Source organism: Acomys russatus, chromosome 11 (assembly GCF_903995435.1).
Source record: "Acomys russatus chromosome 11, mAcoRus1.1, whole genome shotgun sequence".
Taxonomy (NCBI): domain Eukaryota; kingdom Metazoa; phylum Chordata; class Mammalia; order Rodentia; family Muridae; genus Acomys; species Acomys russatus.
The window spans coordinates 47,785,900-47,803,324 of NC_067147.1; positions in this window are offsets into that span (position 1 = coordinate 47,785,900).

Sequence of the window (17,425 nt, forward strand, 5' to 3'; positions counted from 1 at the left end):
CGAGGAAAGAACACTGGTTAATTGAATTTGAATATTACTATAGAGTCTTTGCACTCAGCAGTTCTCCAGAGGACAGACCACAGTTGGCATGTCCCTCTGATCACAGCAGATAGGCAAAGATGTTTCATAAAGGACAGTGCAAGAGTAACAAGGGATGTATTGATTGGCTCTTTGCATAGGTAGGCAGGAAGACTGGCTCCCTATTCTGATATGAGAGGTCTAGATTGCTTGCTTCAAAATGTCTGTCTTAAATCTTAGTTTGACATTCTCCTTTACTGTCATCCCATTCCTGGGAAGAGACTGTCTCCTGAAGTCTCCCTAGTTTGAGAAGGCAGGAGGGCACATTTAGCTTGGAGTAGCTAGCAGTTGCCATAGCAACCAGAAGCAAGGCCCTGGGGGGATGAAACATTTGGCAGGCATGTTTGTAGCAAGAGGGAAAGAGACAGGGAAAGAGGTTAGACGAGGTGGCACCATAATTGGTAGCCCTGGGCAGCCATGGTACAGTCACCTATAAGACAAAAAGTTACTTCTCGCTTTAGTCAGGCACAGTCTTCAATTCCTCTATCATAAAGTTAGCCAGCCATTACTCTCTTTGAATTGCTTGGCTCTCTCCTCTGTAACTTCTACACCATGTCATCCTGTAGCCTATTTCCAAGACAAGTACAGTTTTCCTAAGCAGCAACAAAAGCAATTAGACACTGCCCACCAGCCTTGGCTACAGCACACAAAGGCCGGCAACTGGCCAGACACCAACATCTTTCTTGCTGTGTTCCCAGATATTCATCGGGAACAATGGATTGCTGGAGGAAGTAGACTGCAGTTCACACACAAAAGATTAAAATTTCAGGAAGTCATTCTTCAAATGAAAGGTTTCAATGTAAAAAAAAAAAAAAAAAAAAAAAATTTAGAATTGTAACAGAGCAGGAAGAAACTTTAAAGGACTTTTAGTTCCACACTCTCCTTTTATAGAAGAGCATACCAAAAGCCAGAGGGGTTAATCGTGTCCCCTGGCTGCCTAATTAATCTGTCATTTCTAATCATTGCTGTGGAAGAACCTAAGAATTCCCAGTGCCTTCCATTTGTATGCATTGAAAAGCCAGTTTGCATATCAACAGGAAATGTTAATGTAGAAGTTAACAATGTTCAATGTGCTTTTGACAAAAGTAGGAGCTGACATGTGCTGAGTCCTATAGTGAGCCAGTCATGGGATAAAAGTGCACGCGTCTCACTTCACTCCTCAACAGTCCCATAAGATTACCATTGGGGGCCAACATTGAAAGAAGCTCTGTCACTTCATTATGGCCAAACAAGCAAGAAACAGACTTAAGGTCTACCTTGGCCTTTACTTCTCCCCACAACACTAACACCATGTCCCCTAGCTCACTTCATGTCTCAGTTTTCGCTTAGAAAGCCAACATTCAACAGTGCTTAAACTCAAAAGCTCAGTGTGACAAGCTAAGGCTGTCTTCATAGAAAATCACCCAAGTAGTAAACATCAAACCCCTACCCTGATCTACCCAATAGACAGGACACTCACCACAGTTATGTGGAGAGCAGGGACTAACTCTGACATGAACTCTGGTGCCCCATATTTGACGACCTCCCCTTGGTGGGGAAGCCTGGTGGCACTCAAAGAAAGAATAAGCAAGCTACCAAGATGAGACTTGATAGCCTATGACCATAAAAAGGGGGAGGAGGTCCCCCCTCAGTCATAGACCTAGGGGAGGGGAATGGGGTTAAAATGGGAGAGAGGGAGGAACAGAAGGATACAAGCGATGGGATAACAATGAGTGATGGGATAACAATTGAGTTGTAATCTGAATAAATAAATTATATATATATATATATATATATATATATATATATATATATATATATATATATATATATAGTCACCCAGTCCAGCCATCTAACCATATTCCTTAGGAATATATGAAAATGACCTTTCTCTAATAATAAATGTAAGGCATACCCTTTACACACAATTTTAAGACTCAAACCAAAGAGAAAAGAGAGAATTAAATTCTTCCATACTAATCATATCAAGGATCTATAGCAAATAAAAAAAAAAAATCTGTCTTCCAGTTCAAAGACTGTATTTCTTTTAAAAATTAGTGATACCCTTCAGCATTTTTCTACACACATCATTTTCCTTGGGGGAAATTTGCATAGCAACTTCCCTGCACCAAAATTCCCTCTTTAAGCCGTTCACACACCTCTGAGTTCTATGTCTCAGACTGCTCTCTTGCGAGCTACTCTGTTAGGTGGCACACTTTACTGGTAGGTTTCAGGCCCTACCCTGGCCTCATAAATTATTTGGAAAGTGTGTTCACTCTATTCCCCTTAAGCTTCCAAAGACATAAATCATTTCAGTCCTTGTGCCCAACTAAAGTCATTTCTTTCTCTTAATGTCATAGATGAAGGGCCGATATTGAAAGCATTATCATGGTAACTTAACTGATACATAGGAAAGTCAACAGAGGGTATTTAAAGTCGTCGGTGCTCAAGGCATACCTCAGTGGGACAGCACTTATCTATGCACGCTTGCGGTCTTGGATTTAATCTCAACACTGCAAAATGAAAAGGTAAACTTCAGAATAAATAAATAAATACATACAAGAAGGCAAGAAGGGTAAAGATGCTTGCTGCCAAACCTGAGGATCTGAGCTCGATGCCAGGAATAGAAGGAGAAAACCGACTCCCACAAGCTGGCCTCTGATCTCCAAGTGTGCTTCCCCCATTAATAAATAACTGGATGAAGGTTTTTTAATGTTTTCAAAAGAATAAAGAAATAAAGCTTCAGTACTTTGATTGCCCTATTGTATTATAGCAAGTGCATCTTATGAGGGCAAGAATTCAGGAAGTCTCTATCCTAAAGATTCTTTCTGCCCAGGACAGTGAGGGTCCTCAGAGGTGCCTAGCTGGCAGCCTCACCTGCAGAGCCTCGCATTGACTTCCTTGTGCCTGTAAGTCCTTTCACCCGGATACAATTTGCCCCGAGGAAAGCACTGCTAAAGTCATGAAAGTGTGTAACTAAGGCACATTCTAAGTACCATGTGACACTCATCTCCAAAGAGCCAGGTATCCATGGGAACGAAACTATGTGACCAGCCAGGACTTCAGAAGTAAGCCAGGGGGCAGGTGTTGCTCAGTTTCTACAGACTTGATGACATAAAGCTTCCTACACATCTGCTCTTACCATTCCGGTGGTCAGAAGTCTAAGATGGGTCCCGAAAACAGTGTTTTGCTGGAGGCTCTAGGGGAGAAGCTGTCCTTGTTTTCCCAGCTTCTCGATGGTACCCTGTGTTTCTATGACCTCTGCCTTGGCAACCACACTGCCTTCACTAACTACAACTGCTTTGCCTTCCTTGTGATGACTCTGAGCTCAGTCAGCTAACGCAGAATATTTTCACCGTCTGAAGAATACTTAATACGTTCCAAGGTCACTTTTGTCAGGTAGGGGGACCATAGATGAGAAGATAGGTGTGTTTGGGGGTGACATCATCTAATCTATTTTAGGCTCTAAAGACAAAGGCATTTCACATCTCTGTAGAGTTGGGGCTATTTGCAGCAAAGATTTCAGTCATTCCCCTATTCTGTTCTGTTTCTTTTTCTACACCGCCTCCCCTACCCTTCCACTTGGTTCTTTATCTGGATTCCAAGCCTGAGTCATCTTGTCTGGACTCATCTTTCCTCCCACAGGCACTAAGACATTGGGAGCAGGGTTCTGCTTCCAGCCACTCTCCCTTCCTCATACCCTGCGCAGGTGTCACCACTGCCTGAGGACACACGGGGAAGCCGGAGTCCTGTTTGGGAGATGCTTTGTGTCAGGCTCTTGAGAGGAGACTTAGTCCCTGAGATTTTTCCTTGAGCCCTTGAAATAGAACTTTTGACGGCTTAATTTCGGGAGGGTGAACCTAAAAATAAAGCTGTTCTTTCTGGCATGAGTTTTGTAGGCACTTTGGTAACTGAGGCAAGTCTGGGACAGCGTGCGGAGCAGTTCCATGTCACCCGACTCATGAGTTTGCCTGATTCCATAGGATCTAGAAAATGTATAGCTGCCACCTGTTTTGCCATTCCTTTACTCTAAAAACTTTCCACAACCACAGTTGAACAAGATCAGAATCCAATGGCAACGTTACTGCTCGTGAAAAAGGCAACAATGTAACTAGATAGAAAAATCAAAGAGAAACAAAACATGGGGCATGCAGAGGCTTGTCTGCATCCTTCCATGGCCAAGGTGTACATCACTCATCAGCCAGATGCGGCTCCCTGCTGTGCCAGCCTTAAAGCTTTCCTTGTCAGACACTACCACTCTGCTAGAGGTGACAAAAAATGCAGCTGTACTTTGTGTCCTCCCAAGACAGTCACTGGCTCCCCACATTCCCCGCCGGCAGGCACTAAGGGTGTTTCTTGTACTGCAGTCCAGCATGAAGAGGATGACATCGCAGTTTATGTGGCTGGCAGAATGCTCAAAGAAATGGATTCCTGCTGCTGCCTCTTGTCCATCGGAAGATTGGGTTGGGGCAGCTATGATATGCTGCCTTCAGCTCCTCCCTGAGTAACGTGCTTGGATGTTGTTGTTTTCTCCTTTCTCCTCTGTGAAACCTCTGTGCTTTGAATTCCTGCATTAAATATATAGCCCAAGTCCCCAGTATTGGCATCGTATTATCATCATCATCATCATCATTTTTATTATTATTGCTTGATTATGTAAGCCTGGATATTTCCTCAAGAAAGATTGCCGCTAGATCCTCTAGCGCTCCCTTCCTACAAAAGACTTGGCAATATCATCAAACTCTTCAAAGGCAAGGAAGCATAAGAAATAGACTCATCCATTCCTGTTCCCCTGTTGCCTTATGGTTCCTGCTTACAGCAAGCAAGCAGCCTCAGAGGTTAGCAGACACCCCACTGTGTTTTGACAGGCACTCCTCCATTAAAGCTTCTGATTGCCTGGCCTAATTGGGGGCTACACTCCCCCTCCACAAACACTTCTCCACTCCTCCCTCCTTATACCAAGGCCGTTAGCAAGGCGAAAACACTGAGCTCAAACAGCTCAGTGACAGACAGGCCAGCCTAGCTGACATGGGAGGGGAAGAGAGCAACGTGGCCGTGCTGTGTGATTGCTCTTTATTCAAAGAAAATGATCTATGCGGGGTCTTAGCTAGGACTCAGGGAGAGTGCTCACTGTGGCACCCAGCCATCAGGAGGGAGTCTGCAAAGTCCTGGGAGAGGACAGGAGAGTCAAAAGGGCAGCCTTCTTTAGTCTCTCTGTCACTCCAGTGCCATTCTCAGTTCCCTCACTAACCTCGCTGCTAGCTCAGCGCTGTGTTGTGCCTGCCCTCCCCAGTGGCTGCCTTAAGAGACAGCTTTCCAGCTTTTAGTGTAGAGACAAGCCTACAGATTGCCCTATGCTGGTGTATACCCACCTGAATGTTTTCTCTACAGCCCCAAGCCCGGGGTTCTGTTAGCGGTCACACCACAGGCAAAGACTCCTGAGCTGCCAGCAGAAATGTGTTGAAGCTTTGTCACTGCCTGCGCAGCCAGAGCCAAGATGGAGCTGCCAGGATCCTCCTCCGAACCCGACCTCCTTGGGCACTCAGGCAGGGAAGGTTAAAGGGAAGACACACAGATGTGGTGAGGGATCTGTGGCCCAGCAGAGTTTGACAGCCAGCCCAAACCCCTACCATGTCACCTATGTCTTAGGGTCTCATAATCTCCATTTAAAGAAGCCAAGGTATAGTAGGCCTTTGCTTATTTTATTTATTTATTTATTTTGGTTGAGAGCATGCTTTAAAATAGGGAGGCCCACATGAATATACACACTGCATCCATGCAGCCAGAAGAGGCTGTAAGGTTGATCTCAGCCTGGAGAAGTGAAGCACCCAAAGATGGAGTCACTTTTAGCTCTTCATCTCCTTCTTAGTCCCCAAGTGTCTCTTCCCTACCTCTCCGGCCAGTAAGAATCAAGCTCCCAGTTGGCTTTTAAGCTTCTACCTGTAAAGTAGGTGGTATAGAGAGGGTACCTAATGAGGGCTGATGCCTCTTAAGATGGCTCCCCTTCTGTTCTTCACTTCACTTCCTTTCTCATACTGTGTGCTCTGTTTGTTTGCTCATTTTGATTCCATGTGCATCTCTAGAGAGATTCACTCATCTTCAAATCACCTATTGTAGGCTTTCTAAGCTCACATCTTGTCTTTATAGGATATCAGTGACTCAGCAGCCTGCCCACACCGCCCCTGGGACAGGGTTAAAATTCATCACCTGGACCCTGTCCTGAGAGTCTCCTCTCTTGGACCTGGGGTTGGTGTGCTGCTACAGTCACCCTGAAGGGATTTAGGAGACAATCCTCTCAGGCATGTCTCTGACGGGTCATCTGGATCGTCTAGATTAGGCTAGTTGAAGTGGGGGAAACCCACCCTGAATCCACTGGGAAGCACTGTTCTGTAGGTTGAGGGTTCCATACCGAATAAAAAAGAGAAAGCCAGCTGAACTTAAAGTGTCACCCCCATAAACATGTGTGCCCACTGGGAATGCAATGTGACCAGCCACCTCAACGGCTGCTGCTGTGACTTCCTCACCACAATGGACTATACCCTAGAGCTGTGAGTTAGGAGGAAAAGTAAACTTGTTTGGGCACTGGGAGGTTATAAACGCCAGCTGTGGAAGAGACTGTAGAGTCTTGGAGCACTGGGTCTCCCTCATAGTTTGAGTGTGCTACTTTGCATTTAGACATTTTGTAGGTCACACGGCTATATGCTCTGGAATATGGGGACAATATGTCTGGGGTATACTTGTGAAAGAATATGTTACCTACTTAATGCAAAGTCACTCGTTTCAGGAAAGACTGCTTTTTAAACTGAAGATGAAAGCAGAGGGTTGATGTAGACAACAAAGCAGTGTGGTGGTAAGTGATAGCTGAAGATGCCAACACCCAAGTGTGCCACTTTTAGCAGCAATGGCTTCTCTCCACTGAAATAAGTTGAGAAAGAGACACATGAAAAGCTTTCTGCCTAAACTCGGGGCCCAGATCTGGAAAGATGCCTAGCTTCCGTTCTCTATCAGAAATAAGTTAACCAATGAAGACAACTCTTGACCTTTTTCTGATCGCACATAGATGAACCAACAGGGATTTTCATACCAACCCTTGCAAAGCCACCCCCTAAAACAGAGCAGAAAACTGTCTCCCTTTACTTTCCTGGCTCCTTTGCTGTCTAATATGTTGCTTTCTCTAGAAACTGAGAGCCCTTTTCTTTGTCTTGCCCCTTATGCATTAACTGTTCTGTCCTTAAGATGGCATGTAAGCACACATTGCATTATAACAGTCGTTTGATAAACAGATTACTAGCACTCCTGTGGATTCTGCAAAGCTCATATTAGTAAACTTCTGTTTGTTTGTTTGTTTCTTGTTAATTTGTCATTTGCCTAATCCACAGGGCCTCTGCAGGACACCCCAAGAAGTGTGAAGGAAAAAGATATTTCCTTTCTCTACAGCACCCACCAATCTATAAGCCTTGGTTTCAGCACTTTGGCATCTATTGTGTGGGTTGAATAATATTTACTGAGCACAGAATGCTAAGCACAGTGCTGTGGGAGGAGAACCCAGATCCCTGCTGCTCTGTTAACAAAATAGCTGAAAGTGGGAGCTCACACAAGCAAATGGCTTCCCCCCCCCCCTAAAAAAAAGAGCAGGAATATGAATCTGCTTGAAGATTTGACAGCTCTGCTAACAGAGGAGCCCGTGCCATCCAACCCCACTTAAGGCCACAGCTCAGCATCAAAGGGCCTCATTCAGCCTGCAGCTGCAGGGTTCCCTGGCCACGCCAGGAGTCCTAGGAATGCAAACAGGGCCCAGTCTGGGCCTCTGATACCCTGTCAGCTTTGAGAAAGAACAAGCAGCCTTTTGTTAGGGAGATGCCTACAATGACACCACAGGAGAGGGAACTGAATACAAGAAGGGAGCGAGGCCAAGGTCAAAAGGCTGGTGTTGTCTCTGCCACAAGCCTGTGTGACCTCACTTGCTCTCTGGCTATGGAGACAGCCCGGCAGCAGCAGAAGGGTCCTCAGAATAGAGCGGCAGCTCTTGAGTTGGAGTCCTGCAAGCCACAGGTGAGGACTGTTACTCAGAGTCCAGGTCAAGGAAACATAGACTTTGTAGGGTAAGAAGGTAAAACCATTTGGGGGAGGATTATTCATCTATACCCAAAAGGGAGGTCCCACACACACACACACACACACACACACACACACCTTTTTAGGCCTTTATTATTCCAGTTCTTCATGATTACAATGGCAGTAATTTGCTCTTGACCCTTGACTATGATGTTTATGGTCACTTACCTGCCCTCTACTGCACTCCAGATATAAACAGAGTGAGCTAGACTCTGCATGTAGACAGTTGCTTAACTTTAGCACTGTTGACATTTGGGCCACTCCATTTGTGATGAGTGGCAGTGCTCTACATTATAGCACAGACCGTATTTGTCCTTTGCATAGAAGCTGCTCTTCCACATGAGGGACTGAAGATATCTCTAGGCACAACTGTACACCCCCTGCAGTTAGAATTATCCTCAGGTGAGGACCACTGGCACAGAGGAGAAAAACAGTTTCCATGTACAATTCTTGACCAAATTCCATATAAAATCTGGAAACCAAGATGATTGAGAGTATGTTGCTTGCAATCACTTTCTGACTGGAAAGCAGTCTCTGATGACCATCAGCCAAACTTTCACCTTCAAAACCAAGTAGAGGTTCTAACAATGCTAAACCAGGAGCCACATGTGCAGTCTGGCCAATTGTCAGATCTGAGACAATTTTCTCAAGTTGTCGTAGATACTTTTTTTTAAAGATTTGTTTATTTTATATATGTGTGTGTGTGTTGCCTGCATGTATGGTATGTGGAAGATATGTGTGTAATGCCTCCAGAACTCAAAAGAGGTTCCCAAATGCCCTGGAACTGGAGTTATGTGACCCACCATATGAAGCTGGAAACAGATCCCAGGTCATCTGCAATGCAACAAGTGCTCTTAGCTGCTGAGGCATTTCTCTAGTCTCAGAAGTTACATTTTTTTTTTTATACAGGATTTTTCTCAGTTAAAATGACAAGACAGGCAGTAAAATGTAATAAATGATCCTTTATTTAATCTTGGGGTTTTTATTTTATTTTCCTTTTAGAGAAAGCTTTGGAAGACACTTGAGGAAAAACTTGGGTATGAACGCTATCTCAGGCAAGATGATCGCGTCAATGTGGCCACAAGAAATCTGTGCAAGGAAGCTCTAGGAAAAGCCAGGTTCCAGTCGGTGGACATGAGAAACAGCCTGAGCCTTGTTTACATAATGCAGCCCTGGAGGGTGGGCATCAACAGGAAGGAACTGCTGATGAGCCTTCTAACAATGAACCTCAACAATACCATGCAGGGAAAAAGAGGTAACAAGAGATAGTAAGCAACCAACACTTAACAGTGAGTACCTTTAGTGTGTTTTTAGAAATGTCTTTGTATGTCTAAAATGCTTTACAGTAAAAAGCAAAGGGAAGAGCTAATAATAGTAACACCAATAATAAAATCTTCTTGTTTGCCCATCATGCCCTTCCTAAGAGGAATGGAAAGCTGAAACTGATGCCACTGTCCATTCCCCCCGCCTTGCTGTGTAGGATAGCAGATCCCTCTACAGTTCTTATTATAAAATGTGGTTAGCTACTCAACTCCAGCTTTTGATAGGGATAGTCTTTTCATCAGTGTCAAGGGAGCCAGTGAGACAGAAGCTTGTTAAGCTACTAGTTGGTCTCAGCCTGCTCATCATATGTTAGTGGGCACATGCAATGCACCCACTTACCTAAAATTGTAATTTTTTTTCAATTGCCTAGAAACACTGAACTGGCAGCTCAGATGATTTGCCATATGCTAAGCACTAGATCCAATTTGTTTGTAAAGACTACTCCATGAAAGCTGGGTTTGGAAGATGACAAACAGGAAACACTGAGGAAGCTCTTGCTGTAGCTGTAAATATCACAAGGTGAGATGGGGCCAGTCAGCGCTGTGTCTGGTTAGCGTCCATGTGTGCACGTGTGCCTGTGTGCATGTTAGGGGAAGCACTTGAACTGTAACCATCTTCCAGGATGTCATGAGAAGGCAAATATGTTAATTAATTCTTAGGGTAAAGGTGCAAAGGGAAAAGCTATGCCAGGTGAAAACAGGAAAAGGCATTTGGAGGATCAGGCATGGCACCTCAGCTCAAAAGACAGCAGAAAACATTAATGTACCTGACAGGTTAAAGAAAAAAAAATCATGATGCAAGATGAAGTTTCAATGAGTCAGCAGGATAGTCAATGAGGCTGCAGAAAAGCTCAGAGGCACTAGACAAATAACTTCTGGAAAATCCTGTAAGAGCAGTCCTGGTGTAGGAAGTGGTGCATGCCTTCAATCCCAGCATTTAGGGTGTCTCTATAAATTGGGGGCCAACCTGGTTTATACAGAGAGTTTCAGGCTATCCAGGCTACATGGTTAGATTTTGTCTCAAAAAGAAAGTAAGAAAGAGAACGGGAAAAGGAAGGGGAAAGAGAGGGAAGAGGAAGAGAGGGGGAAGAGAAAGGGAGAGTGAGAGAGAGAAGGAAAGAAGGAGAAGGAAGGAAGTATGAATAAATGAATGAATGAATGAGTGAATGAATGAATGCTCAATCCTGCATACCTGCCTAATGCTGACAAAATTCTGGCTCTTTGCTAAGCTATGCTCTGTTTCTGGTTTGGTAGCTGCAGTGAGAAGAGGCCATCTCTGTGTCACACAAAGAATGATGCAAACCCTGTTCTTCTGAAAAACACCTCAACAGGGATTCACTTAGAAAGCCAAAAGGGCAGTTGGTTCATGCCTAGACTGAACACACACACACACACACACACACACACACACACACCAGCAATGCTTAGAAACCTCCTGTGCCTGGCTTTCAGTTCCTGCCAAGTGTCACTCCAGGGGCTACTGACAATATAAATATATTGAATTCACAAAGAAGTACTGGACATTTATCAACCTGATGCTTAGCATACCCTATAGTAGGAACTGACCACTCTTTGCTTGCAAAAGAGGAACTTAAAACTCAAAGCCAAAGGTCACAAAACAAGACTCAAATTCTGTCTCCGGCACCCCTTCCCATTATCCTGCAAGCTAGGGAGGGCTGCCTTGGGAGCAACTAGTGCATACCCCCGGGGTCCACACAGCACAAGGACTTAGATAGGCCTACCCAACTAGACTGCCGAGTCCTGCCCAACAAAACCCATCCAGCCTTAAAGGATAAGTGAAAAGGCAGAGGTGGTAGCTGACTACAGTGCAACAAACAGTGTTTTCTATGCCGAAGAGAGCAGTTGTGCGTATGTACTCATAACAGTTGTGACAGCATCCCCAAGGCCCACACATGATCATGCCAGGAAAACAAAATCCCAGCAGGAGGTGGGATGTGGGCATTAATTGCCACCATTAGCAGAGGCGCTATTGATAACTGAAGGTTGCTGAAGAAGGGAGTCAGTTCTCTTCAGGAAACTAAAACATGAGATGGTGCCCATGCTCTGGCAGTTGGTCCTAAACCCAAGCACAAAGAGGCGTAATTAAGTGGGCTTGGGTTAAATACAAAGACACAAACAGATCATACTGGGAGAGGAATGTGGTCGTGGAGGACTGGAGGGGATGGGGAAGGGCTAGGCTGAACCAAAATATATTTATATGCATTTATGAATTTCTCAAACAAGAAAAAATGGGGAAAGAAATAGATTTCAGCCTCAAACAGCTCAGGTATAAGCAGGAGACTCCAGTGGGGATTGTGTGCGTATGAAGTTAAAGGGCAAACAGAAGAGATCTGTCTGAGGAGCTACCCTAGAAAAGAAAGTATATCCACGAAGTCACGCAAACATCTGGCGCTGCCCTCATCTTTTTAGCTAAGGGTACCTGAGGCCAGCGTTTCGCTGTTCTCAGTAAATAAATTCTCAGGAGAATTGCCTCTCTGGAAAGTATCCATTTCAGCCAGCTCAGGAGTTCTTGGGGCACGCAGCTAACTTTTTGATTCCCTTACTCCTGCCTGTCTTAATATGCAGCATAGAGGAAATTGGACCTCACTGGTAATTGGGTTCTAGCCATTGCCCTGGAAGAACTGTGTCATGATTCTCAAGTGACAGTCAGCCTCTCTAGATTTGGTTCAATTCCATGGGAACTGAGGGAGACTTCTTAACATGGATTTTTCTACTTCTGTCAGCCCTTCGTGTCATTCTGTCAACCTTGGTAAGGCAGAATTAAAAAAAAAAAAAAAAAACTATTCTTCTGGCCTTCCAGAATTCTACCTTTAAAGCCATCAACTGATGCATGTGCCCTGGAGTGTTCACCAGGGTCACCTGGACACACACAGAGGGGACTAGGCCACTGTTCTGTGTTGATCCTTTTCATCTACATCTTAAGAGGTTTTCCCAGTACAAACGAGCATGCTAGTGGCATGACCTTGCCATGGGGTTCACTGATCTTCACAGAGGCAGGGAAGAATTCTAGCCTCCCCTTCTAGAAACTTCCCACGGAATTCACAGAGCACATGGCATGACCTGAAATTACACGCTCTCTCAGTGACCTCGCTTGTAGTCCTTTTTCCCACAACTACTTTATGTATTAGTTTGCTGCTGACTCACGTTGATATCAAAGTGGGGTGGAGATGCTACTTGAAGTGGAGACAAAAGGGGGAGAGCTGGCATTTCTACGTGAGTTTGAGGAGGCTGTGACTTTGTGTTAGGCTCATGTTCCTTTCTGGAGTTTCTTTCTTTTGAGGGATTTCATGTACGAGTAGTGAATTTATACCATTTCTTCCTTACTCCAATGCCTCCTGTGGAAAGAGAGCAAGCTTCTACTTCTCAAATTCTTGACCTCTTCTTTATTTTTGTACACACACACACACACACACACACACACACAATTTACTGTTGCTCCTGTGTTTATGTTTTTAGGGATCACCACATGATTAGCAGGCTCCTCAGCTGCCTGTGACTCTTCATCTAGGGGTGGGGACTTGTGAGATCTCCCCGCCCACACTGGCATGTGAACTGACATCAGTGTTCAGGCCTTGTTCAGGCAAGCATATTGTTGACAGTTGCAGATTTCCTGTTATAGAGAGAAGACACACCCTCCAAGTGGCGTATGTCCTGGACCTCCTTTGGCTCTTACAAACCTGCTCTCTACTCCTTTGTAATATTCCTGGAGCTTTAGGTGTAGAGGCTGTGTTGTATGTCACCCAGGGATGGACACCCCACAGTCACTGTCCTCTGTATTTTTTTTTTTTTAACCAATTGAAGTTTACTGTAATGGTCTCCTGCTGCTGAAAAAATAAGATTCTGTGGCAAAGGTCGAGAGGTACAGTTCTCTATAGGTATGAAGATAAATACTTAGAATGTGGTTAGAAATTATACTGGTTTAGAAGCTCTAACAGTAGTGTGGTCCCCTCTTGGGTCCATGATCTTACCAGCTAACTGGCAGTTGGCTAAGTTTCCAGTATCAGGCATGGATTCCCTTCTATTAAATGGGCCTTATGCCCAATTAGATGACTGGTTAACCACAAAATATAGGTGCTGTCACTGTGCCCTTGAGACATCCTACTCTGCTGGTCATTGTTACGGTTTACAGGCTTTGCAGGTAGATAAGACTGTTGGTTGTCAGCTTGCATAACCCGTTTGGATTCTATGAGAGATAGTCCCCAGAGGGCAGGCTTCCAGGCCGATTCCTCCAAGTCTTGTGTCTGAAGTGTGTGGCGAATCTCACCTTCAGGTTCTGGGATATGACCTAAAGCAACACAAGTTGCCTTTATTGTCTGGGGAAATGTTTTGGGATTCTTTTTAGGTACTCTGCAGCTCTAGGGGGGGTCACTGTCATCCAAGTAGCATAACTTCATTTAAATCATTTATATATATCTACACAGATACTTACACATATAGTTTATGTATGTTTTAAGTAATAAAATAAAATATGTCCATAAGGCTTTTTCAATCATCCTCAGTGTTCTTTATCTATCGCTCATCCATCCCTGTCCTTCAGTATTGCCGTCCCTCACTCATCCTCAGCTAAAGTGCTCCTCACAAAAAAACAATGTCTTAACTGAGATGCTGTCCATTTTTATCTCTCAATGACCACTTCAAGACGGACAGTGGGGTTGTATAGAGCAGGGCATCGTGACTCACCAGTGAGTCAGGCTGACCCTAAGCATTACGGTCCTACCTAAAACAGATTCTCTTTGAAGCAAGTGCCCTGCCTACTGACAGGCTCTTATTTTTTTATCAACTCTAATTTGTTTTACTGTCATGGGGTGGGGGCATATAGCAATAGGGATAAAAATAGTCTCGCGACTGTAATAATATGATTATGTCTGGAACATAAATATTTATGAACCCTAATAAAACTGTCTAAGACTCTGAGGTTATATTTCCCCATAGATTCTCATTATATTTATAATAACCTGCAGTTAGATGTATGGTTAGGTCAAGCAAAGAGATGGGGGAAAAATAAATGGTTGCCCACTGTATTCTGTTATGCCCCAACTCAGCCCTGCAAATACAATTCTTAATTTATTTACTTACTTACTTACTTACTTATTTACTCATTCGTGGTTAGAGGGGAGATTTGGGAATACTGGAATGTTACTATTCACTGAATGAAAAGTTCCCAGACACCCTGAAGCACCTCTGATTTCTCACACACAGAACTGAATTATAAAACTGTTCTGAGCCACATATGAAGGCCGTGAGAGTCACTGGTTTGGATTTTGTTGCAGAGACAAGGTCAATGTGCACAAAGCAGGTGAAACAAAATCGGCATAAGGGAACAGAGGATGGATGAGCTGTGAGCTCACAGGTACAAATCTGTCTAATGTTCCAGCTTTGTGGGCACTCTAAGTCACACAGTGACCTCAGGCAGGTCTAAGTTTGCCTTTAAAATTAAAGGACTGCTGGACTTCAGCCTGTAACTCTTTAAAATCTAATACATGTCTCAGTTTTATAGTCAGAAAAATCCACACCAGAGTGGTATTTCTTCTCTATACTATGCAGAAACCCCCTGGGAACCAATTTGCAGTGTCATCTGCTAAGCTGCCACGTTATTGCTGAGCTGAGGTTTTCAGAGAAAGCCGAACGCTTCATTGATGAGAAGCTGTGATGTGGGAGGGCTTGGTAAGAAGATGAAGATGGATAGTCTAGAACTCGTTGCCTCATCTGTGGCTGGTCTGGTGAGCCTTGCGGTGCACGCCTTTAATCCCAGCACTCAGGAGGCAGCGGCAGGCAGATCGCTGTGAGTTCGAGGCCAGCCTGGTCTACAAAGTAAGTCCAGGACAACCAAGGCTACACAGAGAAACCCTGTCTTGAAAAACAAAAACAAAAACAAAAAAACAACAACAACAAATTCCTGCACCGAAAGTCAGAATCAGTGTGTGATCCATGTGAAGAAGAGTAAGCAAAATGGCCCAGGCCTGAGAGTTTGTGGGGAACAAAGAAACTTCTCAGACAGAGAGGTACAAGAAACTGAAGGAAAGAAGTTAGAGGAATCCTGGGGTGTGACATTTAGGGGGGCACCTGCTGGAATCAGCTGACACCTTTGGCATGGGGTAACTGCCCTGCTTCTGCAGCAGGCATTTGGCAGACCTTCAGAACTTAACCAGTATGGATGCCAGTCTTGTCTCTGGATGCCTGGCCACAGCATGGTACCCTCATCTTGGCCCACTCATCTCAGTACTTGTTGCTAAGCGATGGGCAGCAATGGCTAGACTAATGGTCTTGGAAACATCCTTAATATTCTTTGCATCTAAGATAATCCCAACTAACATTGATTTTTTTTTTAGCATTTTGTGTTCCTGTTTTGTTGAGGTATAGAACACAACACTCCACGCTACCTCGGGTGTGCTGAGTGCTTTTGAGCTGAAGGGCACAGAGGTCCTCAAAACCTGCCACCTGCCCCCACATGGTCACTGGTTGAGTTTCTTTTCTGTTGCTGTAATAAAACGCTGACAAAAACAACTTGGGAGGAAGAAGGTTTATTTCACCTCATGCTTGCAGGCCACAGTCCATCACTGAGGCAAGACAAGGGCAGGAACTCAAGGCAGGAGCCCAAAGGTGGCACTGCCTGCTCTTCTGTGCACCCTTCCCTCAGACCAGGGAAGTCACACACAGCTGAGGGAGTGCCACGGGAACCACGGAGCATGCTGATCGCTGGCTCACTCTGTACCTCGCATTCATGCTTAACCAGCTTTCTTATCCACCCTAGGGGCACCTGCCTGGAGCATGGCACCCCCCCCTTCCTACTCAACTATAACCCCCTTCATCAAGACAGTGTGTTACGGAAATGTCCACAGATCAACTTTACAAGAACAGTTACTCAATGGAGACCCGTTTCCCGCCCCCTGCCCCCCTCTTCTCTTCTAAGGCTGTGTCAAGTTCACAGTCAGTGCTGACTGACTAGGGCAGTCATAAAAGTCAGAGTCTTTCTTCTCCAAATGATAGAAACTAGGCTGCCTCTTACAGAGAATGGGCCACAAAACTCCAAAAGCTCACTCCCCTGCCCCCCCCCCACCCCAGGCAAGAACGAATGGGGTGCTGTACTGCTTTTCAGGCTTGCCCTCTGTCTCCACCATTGTATCCAGCCCTTTGTCCCATCATTTCCATGCGGCTGTTCTTCTTCATGGAAGCCAAAAGCAAAGAAATAATTTCCTCTGGGTACTTAGGTTTTTCATGCCTAACACCCACAAAGCTTTAGGTAATGCTGTCTTGTTGGTGGTGGTTTTTTTTTTTTTTTTTTTTTTCCTCTTTCTTTCATTAATTTCTTTTCTTGCAGGAGTTGGCTGTGATTTCCTTGGTACATAAAAGGAGGCCTCTCCTTTTAGGCCCACTAATACTAATGACCTCCTAGTTCAAACTGCCCTGTTCTCATTTTTTTACTGTCAGATCAGCTGGACTAATTTTCCCTACACGTTAATTTCAGATTTTTCTAGGAAAATCCTCATCCACTCTCACGCATCCACGTACTTCACCCATTAACTTAATCTGCTACTCCAGCAGGCCACACCCAGGCTACGTGGGATTTCCAGTAGGTTTTCATCACATGACAGCTGCTCCTTAAAACCCTTCTCTTGTTAATCAGGATGACTTCCCCCAAGTTCACGCGCTGTCTTACTTACATATTTCTTCTTTACCCCAGAAGCCTGAGGATTAAACCCAGCACCTGGAAAACTATGGAAAAAAATCAACAAATAGCCGTTGAATAGATAAATGAGTGAGGGGGAAAATGAATGAATTGCTTCAGTGGGTATCTTTCCTCTCTGAGGGAAATGCATTGCTTCCTTGTGGATTCCACACCCAGGTTAATGAAAACAAACTGTCTTAGCTTAGACGTTCAAGGACCCATCGCTTCAGCATAACATGTTCTA